The following is a 22,341-nucleotide window of genomic DNA, read 5'->3' on the forward strand; positions in this document are numbered from 1 at the left end:
AATCTAACCTGCTCATCATCATTGTCTTCTACGACACACACGAACACGTTATGACACCATCTTTAACTTCAGCATTGACTACCATGATTTGATTCGAAGAAAAATTAAATTACCAACAGGATTCAAATTGAAACTAAATAGATGGGAACTAAAATCAAATCGATCTAATGATTCGTAGGTTTCATATCAAATCAGAACTGATTAGGAGCAGTTCGATTCTGGTTCTCAGGTTTGGGAAATCGAATATAGTTGGTTCAATATTTTGTTTTTAGAAAAAGGGACAATCAAAATAGAACTTAATGTTGGGCTCAAACGATCGGCCCACATTCTGCGCCTAATCCAACAATTGGTGGAGGGGCAAATGATTGGTTTGCCTCTCCCAACTACTATATTAATGATTGTTTTCAGAAATATTTTGATTATTTTATAATTATAATATAAAAAATATAAAAAAATAAAAATAATCTATTTCAACAACTAAATAATAACTAGTTTTGTGGATATTTTAGAGAAAAAAATATAAAAATCTTATAAATACACCAAACCCTTCCGTCTTCCTTATTTGTTTGATTAAGCACTCCTTAAATATTATTAAGAACTCATATGCTCTCTTAAACTCTCTTGTAACCTCGTAAGTTCTCTCTGATTCTAATAACAAGTGTAAGCTAATACTTCGAGCCTTTTGAAAGTCCAACTATGACCATTCAAAAAAGCTAACATATCGACGTTGAGTAAAAGCCAAAGGAATTTGATATGTCGGCCAAAGGAAAGCCGGACATCTTCAAGTTGTACTTTAAGAAGATTCAAAACATCGATATCTCATATCATATGCAACTATTGAGATTAGATTTTTAAATTTAAAGAAAGAGGAGGATATGAAATTTTTTGAAATTATATAAAGAAGAAACATCAAACATAAGTCCATATGAAAAAAATCAAACATACATTTTCGAGCACCCCACTAAAATCAAACATACATTTTCGAGCACCCCACTAATCTTACTTTTCTTTTTCTCTATTGAAATAAATCATGAAGTATTAGCTAAATCAATTTTCATTCAATATTTATCTTTTAGTTTTGGTGAAAAATTTAGTTTTATTTATTATTGTCAAGAGACTTTGAATTTTATAGCCAACCTAGTTTCTCAAACCACACGGCACTTTATGCAAAAGAAAAAAAAAATTATAAAATATTTTTTGAGCTTTTGATGATCGTGTTTCTATTTGTGTTTATATTTGGAGAGGTGAATTAGTACAATAGCATGTCTAACTGATTTTAAAACTATATTGATAAATCAACATATTTCAAAAAATAGATTAATCAAAGTTAAAGTCTTGAGTAAAGAGAATAAAACTAGATTATAAGTAAATGACAAGTAAAACGCATACTAATTTATAGTAGTTCGATCTTTTCGATGTATATCTACTTTTAATTCCTCTTTTCTCAAAGCTAATGATTTTCATTACCAATCTTCTTTCCAATGAATAAAGATCAATTATCTTTGTTATAAGTCTCTTCTTTTCCATGTTTAAGAGATACCCTTCGTACTCTCTTCTTATAAGAGATCTCTCACCTTCTATAATGAGAGCCTATAGTACTTCACTAGCTTAAGAATGGATATTTCAATAAAGCCTAAGTAGAATATTTGTAGACCCTAAAAGGTTTAAAGAATAAAACCAAAAATTTAAATCTTTACCATTTTTGGGATATGGGTGGTACTACTATTGACACTAGGAAATACTATTGCTATAATTTTTGAATTTTGGGTGATACTATTACCATAACTATAAAAGCTAACAAAGTATTGTTATAGGTAGTACCACAACTATAAAAGCTAACAAAGTACAAATAATACTTATCAATTAACTCAAGCAGTATTATTGTTGATTCTCGGATTTTGATGATGAAATCAATTGATGAAATTATGAACTAATATGCGTTTAAGATAAATGATGTAGGAAAAACTTTGATTGTGGACTTGAATCATGGAAGTAGAATCTAATGTTGGGTCAGAGAGCATCATGTCAAGTGATTGGTCGACGTGCTAGTAGATAGAAATTGTACCATGAGTTTGAGTATTGGGTCAAAAGAATCATGCATTACGCTAAGATGATCCGATGTTGTGGGAAGTAAACATACTGATTGAGCAATACGCTAAATGAGAGGATGATGTATTGAAGGATCGGACGAAGTGTCGGATATACCAATGACATACCGGACAACGTAGGCTTCATGATTGTAATTAAGTCTTGGTCAAAGTTTAGAGTCTAATTGAGTCGATTTTGGTGTGTAACCATGCCAACTCAATTATGAGCCCATTGGGCCTGAGTTAGGGCTATTTTGGGCCAAGTAGAAGGCCCATTTAGTGACCCTTAGCTGGCTCAAGCGATGGCACCACCTGAGGCTCAGCCTCTCAAGTTTAAAAAATAATTAAAATAGAGAGTAATAGTAATAAAGAACAGAAAGAGAGTGCAAACCAAATTTATAGTGGTTCGATCATCGTGACCTATGTCCACTCCCGATTCCTCCTTTGTGGAGGCTACCGACTTCTACTATCAATCTTCTTTCAATAGACGAAGTTCAACTACCCTCTTATAATCCTCTTCTCATTTTTATAGGTTTAAGAGGTAACCTTTATAAGCCACTCACCCCTCTCTTAAACTGATATTAATGCTTAGAGCTAGAGGAGGGGAATTCTCACAAGATTACAATAATATTTTCCTCAATTTTTATTCTCAATTTATGTGTTCACCGAGCAGAGATGAGTGAGGTATTTATAGGTCCCAAATGGATTCAAATTTGGAGCCAAAATGGTCTCATCTCGATTTTTCGGGGTACTAGCGGTATCACCGCTTGTCAATCTGACATTGACATTGACACTGGGTGGTACCATTGCTCAGTTTAGCGATACCACTACTTGACATAGTCTGGGAGATTGTGTCTAGGCAGTACCATCGCCTAACCCTTCTATGGGTGATTGAATGAGCTTTCCACTTGGCCCAAAACAATCCAAATAGGCTCAATTGACCCATAATTGAGTTAGTAAGATTCTTCCTAAAATCAACTCAATTACAATCATGACTACTTCAATCTAGACAATCGATTACAAATAAAATACTATGTTATTCGGCATGTCATTGGTTCATCTGATGCTTCATCCGATCCTTTCGGCGCATCGTCCTCTCTTGTAGTGTATAGCCCAATCTACATGTTTGACCTTAGCAACATCTGATCTCCTTGGTGCAATGTCCGATCTTTCTAGCTCGATACCTAAACTCATGGCACAAAGCCTTTCTGTTGGTATGCCGATCGATCCTTCGACTCGGTATTCAATCTTCTGATATGTTCCACTCCGGCCCAACATCTGATTCTATTGCTTTAATTGATTTATCTTTCCCTAATTGAAGCTAGTTCTACATCACTCAAAATGTAAATTAAATTATTAATTCATCATTTTATTTCATCATTAAAATATGAGATTCAACAAGTAACTCAACCAAAACCTCTTTCCTTTACTATAAAATTACTTGATACATTTTATAAGTTATTTGATGATTTTAATTAATTAGTAGGAAATATAAAATGCTAAAAAAAAGGGGATTGTGCTTCTGTTTCTAGTGATTTTAAAAAATTAAAAATTTGATCATGATAATTGCATGTTAACACCTTGTAAGAAGCAATAATATATATATTGATGATTTGTGTATTGCTTTTCATTTTCAAACAATGATGTAATGTAGACTAGGGCATCACACTATTTGAAACTAAAAAGGGAATGTTTTTTTTTTTTGAAAATTTCACTATTCCATCGAGTTTTCCATAAGAGATTGAAAAATCTATTTATGTCATTTTGAATCTCTTGAAAGAGATTTTGATGATTTGAATTTGAATGAGTTTTATCCAAATCTTACACTTGATATTTGAAATTTTTTTACGAATCATGATTTTGATGACATGAGATTTCTTATGCATAAATAAGTTCTCTTATGTTTCTTTATGCTAAAATAATTTTTTATCCTAATCATGATTTTGATTTCTCGATATTTGATACTTGAGATTTTTTTTGGGAATCAAGATCTCTTATCTCTTATTTTTTTTTACCATTTCCTAAAGAGAAAAATTATCCAAATGAATCATGATTGTTTTTTTATTACAATTTGAAAAAAGAGATTTATCCAAATGAATATTGATTCTTTCACTTGATATTTATGAATTAAGATTTATTATGAATTAAATTTTTTCATTAATTATCCTCCTATGATTCATCTTGGTATTTACTAAAGAAGAGATGTATTCAAATTAAACATGATATATTACTTGATTTCTTGATGTTTATGACTTAAATTTTATTACGTACAATCACCTTGTATTTATAATTTATATATCTCATGATATGATTGAATCATTGATGTAAAAAAGTAAAAAATTACACTATTGTATTTTTCCATTCTCTTTGACAATAACAAAGGGGAAGAAAATCTTACTAGCTTGCACATTTGAAGGAAATAAAACTTGCTAACTTACAAAAGGAAGCAAAAATTGTTGGCTTGCACATTGCAAAAGAAAACAAAATTGCTAGGTTGCACATTTCAAAGAAGCAGAAACTTACTATCTTGCACATCTCAAGAGAAAGTGCTAGCTTACTCCTATCAAGAGAAGCAAAACTTGCTAGCCTTCATGCTTCAAAGAGAAGTAATACTTGCCAACTTGTTAGCTTGTATGTTCTAAAGTGATGTAAATCTTGCTAAATTGCTAGTTTGAAAACTTGCTAGTTGCACTTCTCCTTTTTGTTGATGACAAAGGGGGAGAAGTTATGATAATTTGAAATTTGAATCATTCATGGTGTACTTTGATGTTTTGAAATTATGATTATGTATGCAATACTCATGATTTTATTATGATGATGTATATGATGCATTGTGTATGATGTGATTCATGATTAAAATTGTTTATACTTGGATTAGAAGGTTATCATTTATTTCAATATGACATGTTGATAGGAGGAGTTTAGTTTATACTCCATCATCAATTTGTTATTATCGTTAAAAAGGGGGAGATTGTTGAATCTCGAATTTTGATGATGAAATCAATTAATAAAGTTATGAACTAATATACGTTTAAGATAAGTGACGTAGGAAAAACTTTGATCGTGGACTTGAATCATGAAAGTAGAATCTAACGTTGGGTCAAAGAGCATCATGTCGGATGATTAGTTGATGTGTCGAAGGATAGACTTCGTGTCATGAGTTCGAGTATCGGGCCAGAAGAATCGAGCATTGGGCCAAGAGGATTGAATGTTGTAAAAAGACAACATGCCGATTAGGCAATACGTTAAATAAGAGAATAATGTGTTGAAGGATCGGACGAAGTACCAGATGTACCAATGACAAATCGGACAACGTAAGCTTTATGATTGTAATTAAGTGTTAGTCAAAGTTTAGAGTTTGATTAAGTTAATTTTAGGGTGTAACCATGTTAACTCAATTAGGGACCCATCGGGCTTGAGTTGGGGCTGTTTTGGGCTAAGTAGAAGATACATTCAGTAACAATTAATTGGCCCAAGTGGTGGCACTGCCAGGGCTGGTGATGACACCGCTTGAGGCTTGGCCTCCCAGGCTATTTGGGCGGTGGTACTATCCATACATAGTCCCCCAAACTATGTTAGGTGATGGTACCGTCAGATTGGGCGATGATACTGCCAATGTCAGTGTCAGACTGGGCAGTAGTATTATCTAGTGTTAGATTGACAAGCGATAGTACTGCCAGTTTGTAACGGACAAACTTCTAAACAAGATGTCGGATGTAATGCTTATGTCTGTCCGTTGTCTTTTGGCATGTTCATGCCTTGTACAGCAGGTAGAGGGGCGGCCGAAGGCTAAATAGTCCCATGTTAGTTGGGTTGGTGGCCTCTTTAGGCCTGTAAATAAAGGTTGTGTCATGTGGACACGTGCGAGAGCTTTTCGGTCTGTAATGGATCATTTTACCCTTTGTTGTGCCACTGTTCAGAGCTTGTAAAGTCTGTTTGTAATTTGCATTGTCTATGAAGTGTTTTTCGGACATGTTTGCTTGTGGATCCCGATTGAGGCGTTCTCTTTAACCCGTTCTCTCTTTTGTTGGTCCTAAGGGACAATGGGAGGCTTCGGGGAGGCTGACCTTTGCGGACGGACGCGCGAGGGTGCCGCACGCCTTAGGCAAAACCAGCTAAGGTCGTGACATTATGGTATCAGAGCGGGACAAGCACTCATAGAAACACTTGACATGCAAACGTGGGGGACCTAGCGGGGCTGCGTTGAGGGCAGTCAGCACACGCGCGACCGTTTGAGGGAAAACGGGCATGGAGATGTAGGGAAAAGAGTCGCTCAAAGGAGCGGGCATCTGAGATTGGCATTCAGAGGAATGGCCAACCCTTCGCGCAAGAGGCACCACGAGAACAGGCAAGCTTGGAAGAATTTGGAGCGCACAAAGGTTAGGATGGCTGAGTTTGAGCTACGGCTCAACGTTGACAACTTTACTTGATGGTGCTCAAGGCAAGCGAGGCGCTTGGCAAAGGACGAGACCATGCAAAGTGGAATGAGTTGCTCAGCGACCGAAAGAGTTGTGCAAAGCTCACAGAGGTGAGGGGAATTGCTAACTCGAAGAATTCGGTACTCATGCATGGGCTTGTATGCGGACGATGGATTGTTCGTGGCCATCCCAAGGCGGTCGAGACTCGGCGCCATGGAGCATTGAAACTTTCTCTTCGACATGCGAAGGATACGTCCGGAGGAGGCTGAAGTGTGCAACGAGTTCAGCATGTTGCTAGGCCTTGAGGGGTGCAGCGGTGGTTGTATTGACGTGGAGGCGCAATCTAGCAAGTGCGTTTGCAAGAGGTAGAACAATGCACAGTTTGTTCAGCAGATCGGAGTAGTCCAAGGGGATGGTGGTCTCCGAAACGAAGAGAGATGTTGCTCCAACGGGACAGTTATCCAGGAGGGATAAGTCTCAGCACTCCAGAGGGAGAATCATGTGAGACGGACTTCACATGTTGAGGAGGAGTACCTCACGAACAACAACTCCACGAAGCTCAATGGACCGAGCAAGCAGCGAGGAGTTGCCGCATGATCTCGCTCGAGAGAATGCATTGGTGGATGCATTGCGAGATCAAGTGGGGGAGCGACCTGAAGCAACTTAAATGAAGGCACACTTAGAGTCGATATGGAGATCGGACTCAAGGGAGGGTTGACCCGTGGAATGGTGGGCGCGAGGGCCACCATCGACTCAATGCAAAAACGAGGAGCGGAGCAACTTGGGTGTAACTTGGCGAAGTACCCAAGCCGCCTGAAGGGAGCTAGTAGAGAAGTTGGAACATGGAGCAGAAGCATAGTGCTTTCCTTAGACAGAGGTCAAAGACATGAGCTCTTGCAGAGGCAAGGGTAGGATCATGTTGTTCCATGGGTCCTTCATTCTGACGGAGCGGACTCATCTTGCATGGTGCCAAAGACGAAGGGAGCTTCTGGGCACATGCACCTTATCTCGGAGGAGCATTTGATGGAGGAACTAAGGCGACTCAATTTGCGGAGGCGAAGTTGGGTTCGGAAGGCCTTAGCACGGGGCAAGAGGACGCAGAGGCGGGTACTCTTGAAGAATATGCCACAGTGTTACCATTCAAGTTGCCATGAAGGAAGCAGTGCGCAGCGGAGATTGTGCTGGTAGGGGCAGAGGCCCAGGATCCAGACAATGGTGCACAAATTACAGTGAAGTCGGTGGACTTCGGGAGCTACTAGGCGACGGACTGTCCTAGAGCGGTGCTTCATCTAGGTGTGACCCAAGAGTGGGTGGATGAAGGTCGATTGCCAAAGGAGCGAACAAAATCGAAGGTGGAGCAGACCCTGCGATGTATTGGCAGAGGCCACACATGGAGGGTTCACAATTCGAGTTTATTCCACAAGGATCAGAATGCAATGGAGATGTCACCAGGAGGCGACATGGTGCAGCGGATCGTGGTGGAACAGTTCGTGGCAATGCGACACACACGACATAGTCCCGTGAGGGATGAGATCATATGGAGGTATGATCGGGAGCTACTGGGAGCTCCGCTTTGGTGAACAACACGACGGCAAGAAGGGCTATGGATTCAAGGAGTGAAGGCCATGGTACCGCAGAGGCGGGTCTTCCGGGCGTGCACCGAATTTTGCATCGGATGAAAACCTTGGTCATCAGCATATGGGGGCTGGGTTCCACCAAGGGAAAAGTTCGAATGCAAGTACCAGTGAGTTCCATGGGATGGACTTGATCATACAGAGGTATGATCGAAGCAGCTGGAGAGTTGGACTGCTCCAGAGCTCATATTCGCTTAAGGGAGCCCGACAAGTCAGAGGACAAGGTCGAGTAAGCGAACGTTGCTACCAAGGAAGCTAAGGAGAACAGAATCGGTGCAAACTCTACAACGTGATGGCAGAGGCCATGGATGAGAGTTGCAGTCTGTCTTTCCATCGACCAAACAGACTGCTTGGAGAACACAGAGGTGTTGAAGCAGGAGGTCGAAAGGGGCGAGGAAGCGACGACGAGTCCAGAGGGACTTAGCTACCCAAAATCAAGCATCAGTTAGAATGGAGGTGGACTCAGAGGAGTGCCACGGAGACATCTCTACTGATTGTGAAGGAAAGGGATACAGAGGCGAGGCGACGGATAGTAGGGCCATGGGCATGGCAGCGCCATGGTACCGCAGAGGCGGGACTTCCGTGCAAGTCATTGATCCCTTGAGGGAGAGCGCTTGGTCGTGAAAGGGGCCGAGGAGGTGGAGCATGCAGAGGCAATCTCCAAGTACCGAGACAAGGCTGAAGGGCAGAGGCCAAGAAACTTCGTAAGACCGGTGTCAACAAGTTTCTCATCAAGATAGCCGTAAGTGAAGGACTTCGGGTCATGCAAGAGTGCACGACCAAGGAACGAAGCAGGCAGTACGCGGTGCTGTACCTTTGCTACTCAGTGGAGTAGGCGGCAGGGTTGATGGAGAAGACGGTACAATCCCAGAGGCGACCTCATCTATCAGAGAATTACTCCAAGTTGGGGTGAAAACTTCCTGCATTCCAGAAGTTCAATGGCATTGAGAAGGTGAATCACAGTAACTAACTCAACGCAAGGAGTGCAAACACTTCAAGTGCTTCAGAAGTGTGAGCAAAGAGCAGGCGAAGACCAGTAACCAGCTCGATGCATGAAGTACAACCTCGAGGAGGCGGGCGAAGTCAAGTAACTTTTGCCTTCTCAACTCTTAAGAGAATGGGCGAAACCGAGTACCCCAATTCTCTTATCTATCCAGCAGAGGAGCGCTGCACAAGTTCAAAGACCCTTCGAAGATAATGGAAGACAATAGTTGTCAAATCCTCACCAACGGTGATCAGTGCTACTGAGAGTAGATTGTCCGCCTCATTTCCCAACGAAATGACAATCGAAAGCGGAAGTGATGCGAACCTACTTGGATGTGACAACTAAGTGAAAGAAGAGTCAATGAGCAGATTTTGTGGAGGAAAGACCCAAAACTTCAGAAGTTTGCGAGGCGATGCTCGTTAAAGCTCCAACAAGCATCCACCCAGTTCAAGCAGCATGTGGAAATTTTGAGAGACTGGCGCACTAAGGATGGTCTTTTCCTTCATTTGGTGGATCCGCAGGAATCGGCGAGGATCAATACAACTCAGCCAACCCCACACCAGAGTCAGAGTCATTGGCGAGTTGAAGCAGCATGGCGGATCAAAGGTTCGACTACTCAGAAACAGCAGCGGAGAGCAGCTGGGAGCCAGGAGGCGCATTGCAGCTGGAGCGGAAGATTGAAGACTCAGCAAAGGCGAAGAGTTGCAGTGTTCACAAAGGCTTCGACGAGGACATCGAAGGGATAAGTGGGGGAGAATGTAACGGACAAACTTCTAAACAAGATGTCGGATGTAATGCTTATGTCTGTCCGTTGTCTTTTGGCATGTTCATGCCTTGTACAGCAGGTAGAGGGGCGGCCGAAGGCTAAATAGTCCCATGTTAGTTGGGTTGGTGGTCTCTTTAGGCCTGTAAATAAAGGTTGTGTCATGTGGACACGTGTGAGAGCTTTTCGGTCTGTAATGGACCATTTTACCCTTTGTTGTGCCACTGTTCAGAGCTTGTAAAGTCTGTTTGTAATTTGCATTGTCTATGAAGTGTTTTTCGGACATGTTTGCTTGTGGATCCCGATTGAGGCGTTCTCTTTAACCCGTTCTCTCTTTTGTTGGTCCTAAGGGACGATGGGAGGCTTCGAGGAGGCTGACCTTTGCGGACGAACACGCGAGGGTGCCGCATGCCTTAGGCAAAATTAGCTAAGGTCGTGACAAGTTGTTAGTTTGACAAGCGATGGTACCACCCAATATTGGTGGTGGAACTAATAGTACCTTGAAAACATGAGATGAGATCATTTTGGCTCCAAATTTAAATTCATTTAGGACCTATAAATACCTTACTCATCCATGCTCAGTTAACACAAATTGAGAATAAAAATTAAAAAAAATCCTATTGTAATCTCGTGAGAATTCCCTTAGCTCTAAGTGTTAATTTCAGTTTAAGAGACAGATGAGTGGCTTGTAAAGATTATCTCCTAAACCTGTGAAAAGAAAAAAAGGGTTATAAGAGAGTAGTTGATCTTCGCCCATTAAAAGAAAGTCGATAGTGAAAGCTAGTGGCATCGATAGAGGAGGAATCAGGAGTGGACGTAGGTCACGACGACTGAACCACTATAAATTTGATGTGCACTCTCTTTTTGCACTTCATTACTATTATTCTTTGTTTTAATTATTTATTATTATTTTTTCAAGTGAAGCACACTTTCGATACGGGCTTTACCGAAACGATTTTTCTAAATCATCGAAGTTTTTCGATAGCACTAATTCATCTCCCCTCTTAGTGCCAATTTCGATCCTAACAATTATCAATTGGGCTTGGCGGTACCATAGCCTAGGCCTAGTTTAGGCTATTATTTTAATCTTTTAATGAGCCCAAATTGATTTAGATTCAAGCTCAATGGTTTTTTTTGATAATAGGTTTTATTTTAGCACTCAAATTAACCTAAAATAATTTTGATTAAGACCTTGATAAATCAACTATAGTCCCGACACTTTTACGAAGCTTTTGGCACATTATACACTCTTCTAACATGTCATTCAATCATCTTCTGGCTCCTTATCTGAACTTTTAATATATTGCTCTTTCCTTTAGTATATCACCTATTCCACTAGTATGTCAACTTTCCTATAACATCCAATTATTCGATGCAATATTCGATCTTTCTAGTATGATGCCTGAACTTTTAACATGAAGTTCGACCTTCCGCACATCAACCAATCCTTTCGCTCGATGTCCAATTTTTGACATGCTAATTTTTTGACACAACATTTGACCGTCGACCGTGACTTCAGGTGCTGAATGAGTTGTTCAACCGGCCTAGTACATCCCTGTTAAGGGTCCAGTTGGCCTCTAACTATGTTAGTGGGATTACCTCCCAATCCTAACTCAACTTAAGGTCTAACTATGATAATTTAAGATACTAACTAATCAATCTTGGTTTGGTATGTTAATTATTCTTCCGGCGAGCTTCCGATGAACTTTCGACAATCATTCGGTAATGTTCCAGCGGATTCTCGGCAAGCTCCTGAACTTCTCGGTCAATTCCAACAGAACTTCCGACGAACGTCCAAACTTCTAACGAACTCTCGAACTCCCAATGAGGTCTCGATCTTGACTCCGGCCCAACATCTACTTCATGTCTTACTACTATCGTAGTTAATCCTATATACTTATCTCAACATATAGATTAGATTAAATAATTTACCAATTGACTTTATCATCAAAATTCGAGATTCAACACTAACATATGACTATTGTATCTTTCTTAGACTCACTTTTAGTCTTTTATTTTCTTCTTGCTTGATTTATCTTGTTTTTCCTCATGAATATTTTGAATCTTTTGGTAAGAAGTTGATAAGACCCTAGGGTCTTATCGTCAAAGAAAGAAGGGAAAAGGGAAAGGAAATGATCACTTCGAGGGGATCGACCTCCTAGGGTTTGTCAAAAGACTGAATAATATTTCATTGATTTATTCCTTGAAGAAAGGGTTACATCACTATTTATAGAGTTCCACCTAGAGTCCACCAAGACTTGGACTCTTAGTAATAAATAAATATTAAATAAACATCTACCCGACTTTAACTGAACTAAACATACTCAATAAATATTATTCAAAAACTTATAAAATAAAAGGGCCCTAATAATTCCTCCCTCTTCAAATCAGCCTTATCCTCAAGGTTGAGTAGCATTAAACTCGGGGAGCTTCTCTCTCAGCATTTCAGTCATAGGCTATCTGCAACGCATCACAACCCGTTGATCAAGTAAGTAGGGTCTCCACTTTTTGATAGTATAAGCAACGGGTCGGTCTTTCAGTGTAGTCATAATTAATTTTATCTTTGAACATTTGCTATCACAAATAAAAATCTGTCCATCAGCGATCTTTACTTTGAATCTGTCACAGCTTTCAATGTGGTAGGCTGATTGGGCTGCAACTTTTTCTGTCAATAAAATTATTAGTGCTACCCGTATAAATCAAAACAGTGACAGGCTGATGCTTTAAAGTTCCTCCGATTTTCATAGTTTGTGGGTTAGCGTAGCCCGCCAATGCATGCACTATATGTGTGATGACATCAATATCTTCATCAGTTTTTACACCTTTATGATTGGAGTCCAACTCTTCTACTTCCGATTCCTCTCCAATTGGCTCAATCATTAGAAGTTGCTCTTGTTTACATCGATGCTCCATGCTCCACTTTTCATTATAGCATAAACCCTTCACTAATCTTTCTTTGAGTTCTTCTCGAGTTAGTCTATGAGTGATAGGATTTTGACTAGGAGTAGATATGGTGGGCTGCTTGCTGCTCATCTATTTATTGACACATCTGTTTTAACAATATTCCATAATGATATTTTCCTCATGCAGGCGTGCAAATGAAATCGCAGCTATGATGGTGCAGGGTTGACGAGCCTTAACTTCACACTGAATCTCTAGATTAAGCCCTTCAATAAATGTACCCAAAAGTTATCATTCCGACCAATCTCTAGCTTGATTTGATAATTTTTCAAACCTGCTATGATATTCCAATATTGTAGAAGTCTGATAAATTTTGGCGAGCTGTCCATCAACATTCTCATATTCTGATAGGCCGAAGCAAACAAAAAGCCCTATTTTGAATTGCTCCCATGAAGGAACTCGATGGAAAGTTTCATACTAATCATATCACTGGATTGCATCTCCATCAAGCTGGATTAAGGCCACTTCTACCTTGGATTCTTTTGGGGTTTTGTGAAAACGAAAATTTTTTTTTACCCTAGAGATCCAACTGGTCGGATCCCCATCTTCCTATCTCAGAAATTTCACCTTCATGTGTGAGTAGTTTGTGTCACAGTCTTAAGGCCCTTTTCCTGTATTTTTAGATCTATACAACGTAGAACTTGAGCTCCCATCTTATTGAAACCCGCTAAAGGGCTCCAATAAGCTCTTTTTGAAATCATGAAGGGTTTCTTGTAGCCAATTCTCAATTCTGGTTTCCAACTCTTCCATTTGTGCTTTTATTGAGTTATCGACAGCCATTATGTATGACTGCAAATCTGTAATCTCAACTCCTGTTTTTGATGTCGGTCAAGGGTATCAACACTGTCGATGCAAAATTGCCGAGGAGGTGGACGCCGAGGGTAGTGCTGCAGTCGCTGCATTAGAGGAAGAGTTGCTGCCCTATTTCTATTACTACGTGTGGTGAGAGCGCCGGGGCTAGAAGGTGACTGCGTCGATGTGGCTGTAGTTGTTGCGACCAAGGGGCGATCATCAAGCAGCGGGGTTGAGGCTGTGGTGATGGCAACTTGAGGTGATGGCAACTTGCGGTTGTGGCAGAAGATGCTAAGCAAGGAGGAGGTGGCATTGAAGCGGTCGGGGTTAAGAAGATGAATCGGTGGTGCATGCGCTACTGGGTTTGAGGCAGGGCAGCGTACTTGCTACGGTTACTGCATGCGTTGCTAGAGGTCAGCTGCTGCAGAATGAGGGGTTGGTTGTTGGCTGGGAGCAACGACGGTGGTGGTTACAATCGGTGACTGCGGCAATAGAGAGTGCCACTATTTTTGTTGCCACTGCCGCATGCTCTGTTTTTGTCACACCATAGAAGGAGTTGGCCAGAAGGATCACGAGCGGTTGAGGAGAAGGCTATGGTGGCTGGCAACAGCGATGGTCGCTGGCCGGAGCGCAACGACAACGGTGCAGGAATTGCCTTGCAGCGGTAGTGGGGAAGAAGGGAAGCAAGGGTGCAACTGGCTAAAGTAGGGTGTGGGCTGCCAGTAAGCAGGGGCAGCGGTGCTAGAGAGGGGAAGGCTGGTGGTCGGGGAGCAGAGGTGGTGGTGGTCGAGCGGCCGGGAAGCAACGGTGGCAGTGGAGAAGGAGGCAACGAGGGTCGTGACAAGTATCGATGGGGGGCTATGGCAACAGAGGGAGCTCTATTTCTATCACACCGCAGAAGGAAAGGTTGTTGCCGAGGTTGAGAGGCAATAGTGGCGGTGCAGTTGGGAGCAAGATCATCGAGAGTGAGGAGCAGAAAAGGGGTGCCAAGGCTAGGCATTGCTAGGGGGTGGTCAGTTGGTTGGAAATAGCGACGACGACCCTTTCTCGGTTGCCCTATTTTAGTCGCTACGAGGAGGGGAGGTCGAGCAGCTGCAGCTATGACCTAAGGGGAGGCAGCAATGGTTGTGGCTAGGAGGTGACCGATGGTGATCAAGCGACGATGAGCGGTCGGGGTGCAGCGGTAGTGGTGGAGTCACTAATGATTTGAGGGAGAAAGAGGAGATGAGAATTTAGATTGGATCGGGAGATGGAAGGGATGAGGTTGGCACTGCCGAGACTGCGAAAATCAGCTCTACCGGACTAGTAGAGTGAGTTGAAGCATCGACGATTTTCGGCACTTGGTCGGAGAGCAACAGCGGCGGGCGACGGGTGGGCTGGACGGAAGCACGATGCGACTTCTTCTTCTTTCTCTCTCTTTCGCTTTTTTTTTATGATAACTACAGCGTGAACGTCGAGGATCACTACTCTGATACCAAATGATAAGACCTTAGGGTCTTATCGTCAAATAAAGAAGGGGAAAGGGAAAGGAAATGATCACTTCGAGGGGATCAGCCTCCTTGATCGCTTCGATGGGATCGACCTCCTAGGGTTTGTCAAAAGACTGAATAATATTTCATTTATTGATTCCTTGAAGAAAGGGTTACATCACTATTTATAGAGTTCCACCTAGAGTCAATCAAGACTTGGACTCTTAATAATAAATATTAAATAAACCTCTACTCGACTCTAACTGAATTAAACGGACTCAATAAACATTATTCAAAAGTTCATAAAAAAAAAAGGGTTCTAATAGAAGTTTCATGTCTTCATTATCATCACTTGAGCTTTTGCTTTAGTAATTTTCTTTGGATTTGAGAGTAATATTCTTTCTTTAGATTCTTCTCTCTTTCATCATGTGCTTTGCATGTTATTTCATATATTATTAAAAATTCTATAAGTTATTTAAAAGGAACATTGTTCAAGTCTTTAGTTTCTTGTATTATTGTTACTTTTGAATCTCAACTCTTAGGAAGAGATATTAAAATCTTACTTACCATTCAAGATTAGTATAGCTTTTACTAAGATCTTTTAATCCAACAATATCCATAACACTATTGTACATGTCATTAATAGTTTTATTTAGTTTTATTTTAAATAACTCATAACTATATATAAGAAGATTAATTTTGGATTCTTTTACCCTACTTATGCCTTAGTGAGTAATTTCAAGTGTGTATTATCATGTGTAGTGTCACAAGTAAAAGCTAGATTAAACTTATTTTTATGAAAAATATAAAATAAATTATTCATAGCTTTAGCATTTAAAAAATAATTTTTTAAAATTATTTCATTTATTCATTGGTTTAAAAGATTTTTGAAAAAAAAAACTCAAGAACATTCTATAGGTCAAAATCCACAAAAGGTAAACAAATTATTATTCTAGTTTTTCAATAAGTGTAGTTTGTCCCATTAAACATAGAAAACCGAGTGATGGAGTGAACCTTTTGATTACTTAAAATAGTCATTAGATCTCTCTTAAGTATTAATCAAACTAAGAGAACCTTACTTTGATACTAATTATTAAGATCTTAATGGTAATAGGATTGAATTAATATAATATTTTTAATTAATTTTAAAACTCGATTAATAAATCAATATATTTAGAAAACTAAGTCGTAAGTAAATGACAGCTAAAAAGAGATAAATCAATTTATAGTGGTTCAATTTTTTGACCTATGTTTACTCCTAATTTCTCTTTCCACGAGATCATCAACTTTTATTATCAATTTTTTTTCTAACGAGTGAAGATCAACTACTATTATTATAATTCTCTCCTTTTTTAGGCTTAGGAAATAACCTTTATACTTTCTTTTTACAAGAGATCTCTGTTAGGATCAAGAGCGGTACTGAGAGGGGGGGTGAATTAGTGCAGTAGATAAAATCACCGGTTTGAAAAATTATTCATTCGATAAAATCAATTTTGGAAAGATAACTTCAAATCTCATTTGTAAGTGTAGTGAAAGCAATAAGTAGGTAAGACAGTTTGCAATAAAGATAAATTGCAAGAATGGAAATGCAAATCGAGTTTTATAGTGATTCGATCGTCGTGACCTACATTCACTCCGCCGATTCCTCTTCCGTCGAGGCCACTATCATCCACTATCTTCCTTCAAAAGGTGAAGATCAACTGTCCTTACAACTTGATTCTCCTTATGATAGATTCAGGAGAGAACCTTTACACCCCCACTTACTCCTCTCTTAAACCATACTACCACTTAGAGCTTAAGAGGAGTTCTCATAAGATTACAATAGTGTTTTTCTACTTTTTTTCTCTCAATTCTTGTGTAAGTTAACTAGGGATGAGAGGGGTATTTATAGGCCCCAAGTGGATTCAAACTTGGAGCCTAAAAATGTCTCATCCCCGATTTTTAGGGTACTAGCGGTACCACCGCTTGTGCTGGGCAGTACCATCGCTAGCATCACTAATACTAGGCGGTACCACCACCTAGCAGTCTCTCAGAGACCGTGTCTCAGTGGTACAATCGCCCAGACCGACGGTACCACCGCCTAACACAATCTCGGAGACTATGCCACGACGGTTCCATTTGTTGGATCACTGTTTGAACCTTTTCACTTGGCCCAACATAGCCCAAACTTGGGCCCAATTGGCCCCTAATTGAGTTTACCCAATTCCAACCCAATTATGTACTACTATGAATTTTAAGGCATACATTAACCTAAATAAGTATGATAAATCTAGGTTTCTTCCACTGAGTTTTTGGTGATCTTCCGATGATCTCTCAGTAATGTTCCAATGGACTTCTGGTAAGCTCCTGGACTTCACGACGATCTTCTTAGTGAGTTCCGATGAGCTTCTTTGGCAAGCTCCTGGACTTCTTGGTTAATTCTAATAGAACTTCCGACGAATGTCCGAACTTCCGACGAACTCTCGAACTCTTAACGAAATCTCATTCTTGACTCCAGGACTTCATTTTGCTTTATGCCTTAATCACTATTGTAGTTAATCCTACACACTTAAAACCTACTTTGATCTAGACAATTATTACAAGGCTTGAATCAAATATTGTTTGGCATATCATTGGTTCATTGACGTTTCATCCGATTTTTCGGTGCATCGTCCTCTCTTGCAGCCTATTGATCAATTGGTCACTTGACCTTTGCAACTCCGATTTCCTTGGTGTAATTTCTGCTCTTCTTGGCTCAATGCCCGAACCCATGGCCTGAAGCCTTCTGTCGATACGTTGATCGATCCTTTAGCTTGACGTCCAATCTTCTAACATGTTTCTCTCCTACCCAATATGATTCTTCCTGTTTTTAATTATCTTTCTTTGATCGAAGCTTCCTATGTCACTCAAAATACAGATCAAATCATAAATACTATCAATTGGTTTCATTATCAAAATTCGAGATTCAACAATCTCCCCCTTTTTGATGATAACAACTAATTGATAACGAAGTTAACCTTAACTACTCCTATCAATATGCCATATTGATAGAACCTTGAATTCAAGCTGAATTCAAGTTAAAGCAATATTTCGTCATGAATATTTTATACATTATATGCATATCATTGCATTGCATGCATCATTATCATAAGTTTTGCATGCATTATCATAAATATTTTAAATCATTGTGGCATCAAAAATATCAAAGTATATTATATCTTACCATGTATGATTCTCATATCATTATATCTTCTCCCCCTTTGTCATCAACAAAAATAAGAAGTGCATCTAGAAAGTTTTTGATATATAATTTCAATTTATTGCATTATAAACATAATATCAAGTTTTATCATTAGTAATTTTCTTTCTTCTCTTTTGAGAAGTGAAATTTTTGCTTCCTTGGAAAAGTGCTAGCTAGCAAAATTTTACATCATTTTACAACATGCAAGCTAGCAATAATTTTAAGTTTTATAAATTTATAAATTTTGCTAGATGTGAAAGTTAGTATGTTTTACTTCTTGAGATCGGCAAGGTAGCATTTTTGCATCTCTTGATATTGTAAGCTAGCAATTCTTGGTGATGTTTAAGATAGCAAGTTCTTTCTTCTCTTTTGACAAGTGCAAGCTAGCAATTTTGCTTTCTAGCATGTTTTTCTCTTTGCAATTTGTAAGCTAGCAAATTTTTTTCTTTTGAGATGTGCATACTAGCAATTCTTTCTCCCCCTTTGTCATTGGCAAAAAGAGAGGAATAATAAAATAATGGTGTAATTTATTTTCCTTTATATTAATTTTTAAATTATGATAAAGATAAAGTATTATTCTTATTGTAATATGTCATAATTGAGAAAAACCTCGAATTCAAATTAAATTCAAGTCAAAGCAATTTTAATCATGATTCACATCATATGTAATACATCATATACATCATTTCATATCATCACATGAAGAATAATAAGAAAAAATTTAGTGATGAGATATACTTCATGAATACAAGGAATTAAAAAAAATCATATCATGAAAAATGATATCATGTGAATACCAAAAGATATGATTCATTGTGATAAATCTCCTTTTAAATAATGAAATGATCTTCAAAAAAAATTTTCAGTCACGAATTCCAAAAAAGATATTCTCTTTAGCAAATCACAAAAAGAAACATAGGAGAAAATAACATATAAAGATTTTAAGTATCAAATATCAAGAAATCAAGATCGTGATTTGGATTAATAACTCATTCAAATCTAAGTCATCAAAATCACTTTAATAGTTCAAGAGATTTATAAAATAACATAAATAGATTCATTAATATTTTTTTAAAAAAATCAATAAAGTAGAGAAAAAGAAATTTTTTAAGGAGAAAGTTTTCCTCTTTTTAGTATTTCAATTCATATGATTGATTTCATATAAGCATGTCCAAATTTTTTATACCAAATAAAAATATGCATCAACGTTTAAAATCGAAAAAGAACTTTCATTATGACAAAGATCGATAATCCATAAATCACAACATAAATAATTTTGAAATATAAACTCATTCAACATGATCATTATGTATTATTAGATCATCAAGCATGATTTCATTAAACATAAGGCATCTTTAATCAAAATCGAAAAGCTATACAGAAATTATAAAAAATACACATTATTGCTTCTTAAGAACATTCATAAGATTAATCTTATTTGGTATACAAGCATTAGATTTATATTTAACATTTTATTATATTTTCATAAAACATTCAATTATCATTATCATTTTTAAAATTACTAGCATGATCCCTATATATATATATATATATATATATATATATATATATATATATTACTAACTAATTAAAAAGAACTCATATATATATAAAAAATACACATTATATATATATATATATATTACTAACTAATTAAAAAAAAACTCATAAAAAGCATCAAGTAATTTTAAAATAAAGCAAAGGGGTTTTGATTAATCTTAAAAACTCATATATATATATACTCTTTGTTGGTTTGTTTTTCATCTTCGGATGAGCTCGATTCATCCCAAGCTGCCTTGAAGACTTTTTTCTTCTTTGGCAGCTTCTTCTTTTTAAGTTTATTTTTGCTTTTTGATTCTTGTTTTAAGAACTTTTTAAGCTTTATTGTGAGAAGTTCAAGTTCATCATCACTTAAGCTTTCGCTCGAGTGGTCTTCTTTTGTTCTAAATACAAAATCCTTCTTGTTCTTTAGAAAGTTGTTCTCAAGTTTCTCATGTGCCACATAAGTAATTTCGTAGGTCATCAAAGACCCGATAAGTTCTTCGAGAGAGAAAATATTCAAATCCTTGGCCTCTTAAATGACCGTTACTTTAGGATCCCAAATTTTAGAAAGAGATTATAAAACTTTATTAATAAGTTCAAGATTCGAAAAATATTTGCCAAGAGCTTTTAAGCCATTGACGACATCTGTAAAATGGGTGTACATATCAACAATAATTTCGCTTGGCTTCATTTGAAAAGTTCAAAATCATGCATCAAAATATTTATTTTAGAGTCTTTAACTCTACTAGTGCCTTCGTTTATGATTTCGAGTGTATGCCAAATATCAAAAGTCATTTCGTAAGTAGAAATCCGATTGAATTCATTTTTGTCTAAAGCACAAAATAGAGCATTCATGGCTCTAGCATTTAAAGAAAAAGTCTTCTTCTCCAAATTATTCCAATCGCTCATTGGAAGAGAAAACCATTGAAATATATTTTTGATCATATTCCATAAATTTAAATCAATAGAAAATAAGAAAACTCTCATTCGAGTTTTCCAATATATGTAGTCAGTCCCATTGAACATAGGAGGATAAATGATAGAAAGTCCTCTTGAAATATGAAAAGAGTCATTTCTCTTTGTTGTTAAACCAAATAAGAAAAACGTGGCTCTAATACCAATTGTTAGGACTAAGAGCGCCACTAAGAGGGGGGGGGGGAGTGAATTAGTGCAGCGGAAAAATCATCGGTTTGAAAAATTCTTCATTCGATAAAATCAATTTTGGAAAGATAACTTCAAATTTCGTTCATAAATGTAGTGAAAGTAGTAAGCAGGTAAGGCAGTTTGCAGTAAAAATAAATGGGAAGAATGAAAATACAAACCGAGTTTTATAGTAGTTCGGTCGTCATGACCTACATCCACTCCGTCGATTCCTCTTCCGTCGAGGCCACCAGCATCTACTAACGATCTTCCTTCAATGGGCAAAGATCAACTGCCCTTACAACTCAATTATCCTTTTAACAGGTTCAAGAGAGAACCTTTAAACCCCCACTTACTCCTCTCTTAAACCACACTAGCACTTAGAGAGGAGTTTTCACAAGATTAACCAAAAAGTGGATTTAAACTTGAGCAAAAAAGTGTCTCATCCTCCGTTTTCAGGGTACTAGTAGTACCACCACCTGTAACACTGACACTGGGCAGTACCATCGCCTTACAGTCTCTTAGAGACTGTGTCTAGGTAGTACTATTGCTTGACACAGTCTTAGAGACTGTGCCACGACGGTTCCACCTGTTGGGCCACTATTTGGGCTTTTTCACTTAGCCCAACATAGCCCAAACTTAGACCCAATTGACCCTAATTGAGTTGGTCCAATTCCAACCCAATTATGTGCTAACTATGAATTTTAAGGCATACACTAAGCTAAATAAGTCCGATAAGTCTATATTTCTTCCAGCGAGCTTCCGACGAACTTTTAACGATCTCTCGGCAATGTTCCAATGGACTCCCGATAAGCTCTTGGATTTGACGATGATCTTCTTAGTAAATTCCGATGAGCTTCTTTGGTATGCTCTTGGACTTCTCGGTCAATTCCGAAAAAACTTTCGACGAACGTCCGAACTTCCGACGAACTCTCGAACTCCCAACGAACTTCCGACGAATGTCCAGACTTCCGATGAACTCTCAAACTCCCAATGAAATCTCGTTCTTGACTTCGGGATATTATTTTACTTTATGCCTTGATTGCTATTATAGTTAATCTTGCAAACTTAAAACTTACTTTGAGGTAGACAATTATTACAAGGTTTGAATTAAATGTTGTCCGACATGTCATTGGTTTATTGACACTTCGTCCGATTCTTCGGCGCATCATCCTCTCTTGTGGCATATTACCCAATCGGTCAGTTGACCTCTACAACTCTGATTTTCTTGGTACAATTTCCGCTCTTCTTGACCTGATGCCCGAACCCATGGCCTGAAGCCTTCTGGTATGTCGACCGATCCTTTGGCTCAACATCTAATCTTCTGACA

This window comes from Musa acuminata, chromosome BXJ1-9, assembly GCF_036884655.1.
Source record: "Musa acuminata AAA Group cultivar baxijiao chromosome BXJ1-9, Cavendish_Baxijiao_AAA, whole genome shotgun sequence".
Classification (NCBI taxonomy): Eukaryota; Viridiplantae; Streptophyta; class Magnoliopsida; order Zingiberales; family Musaceae; genus Musa; species Musa acuminata.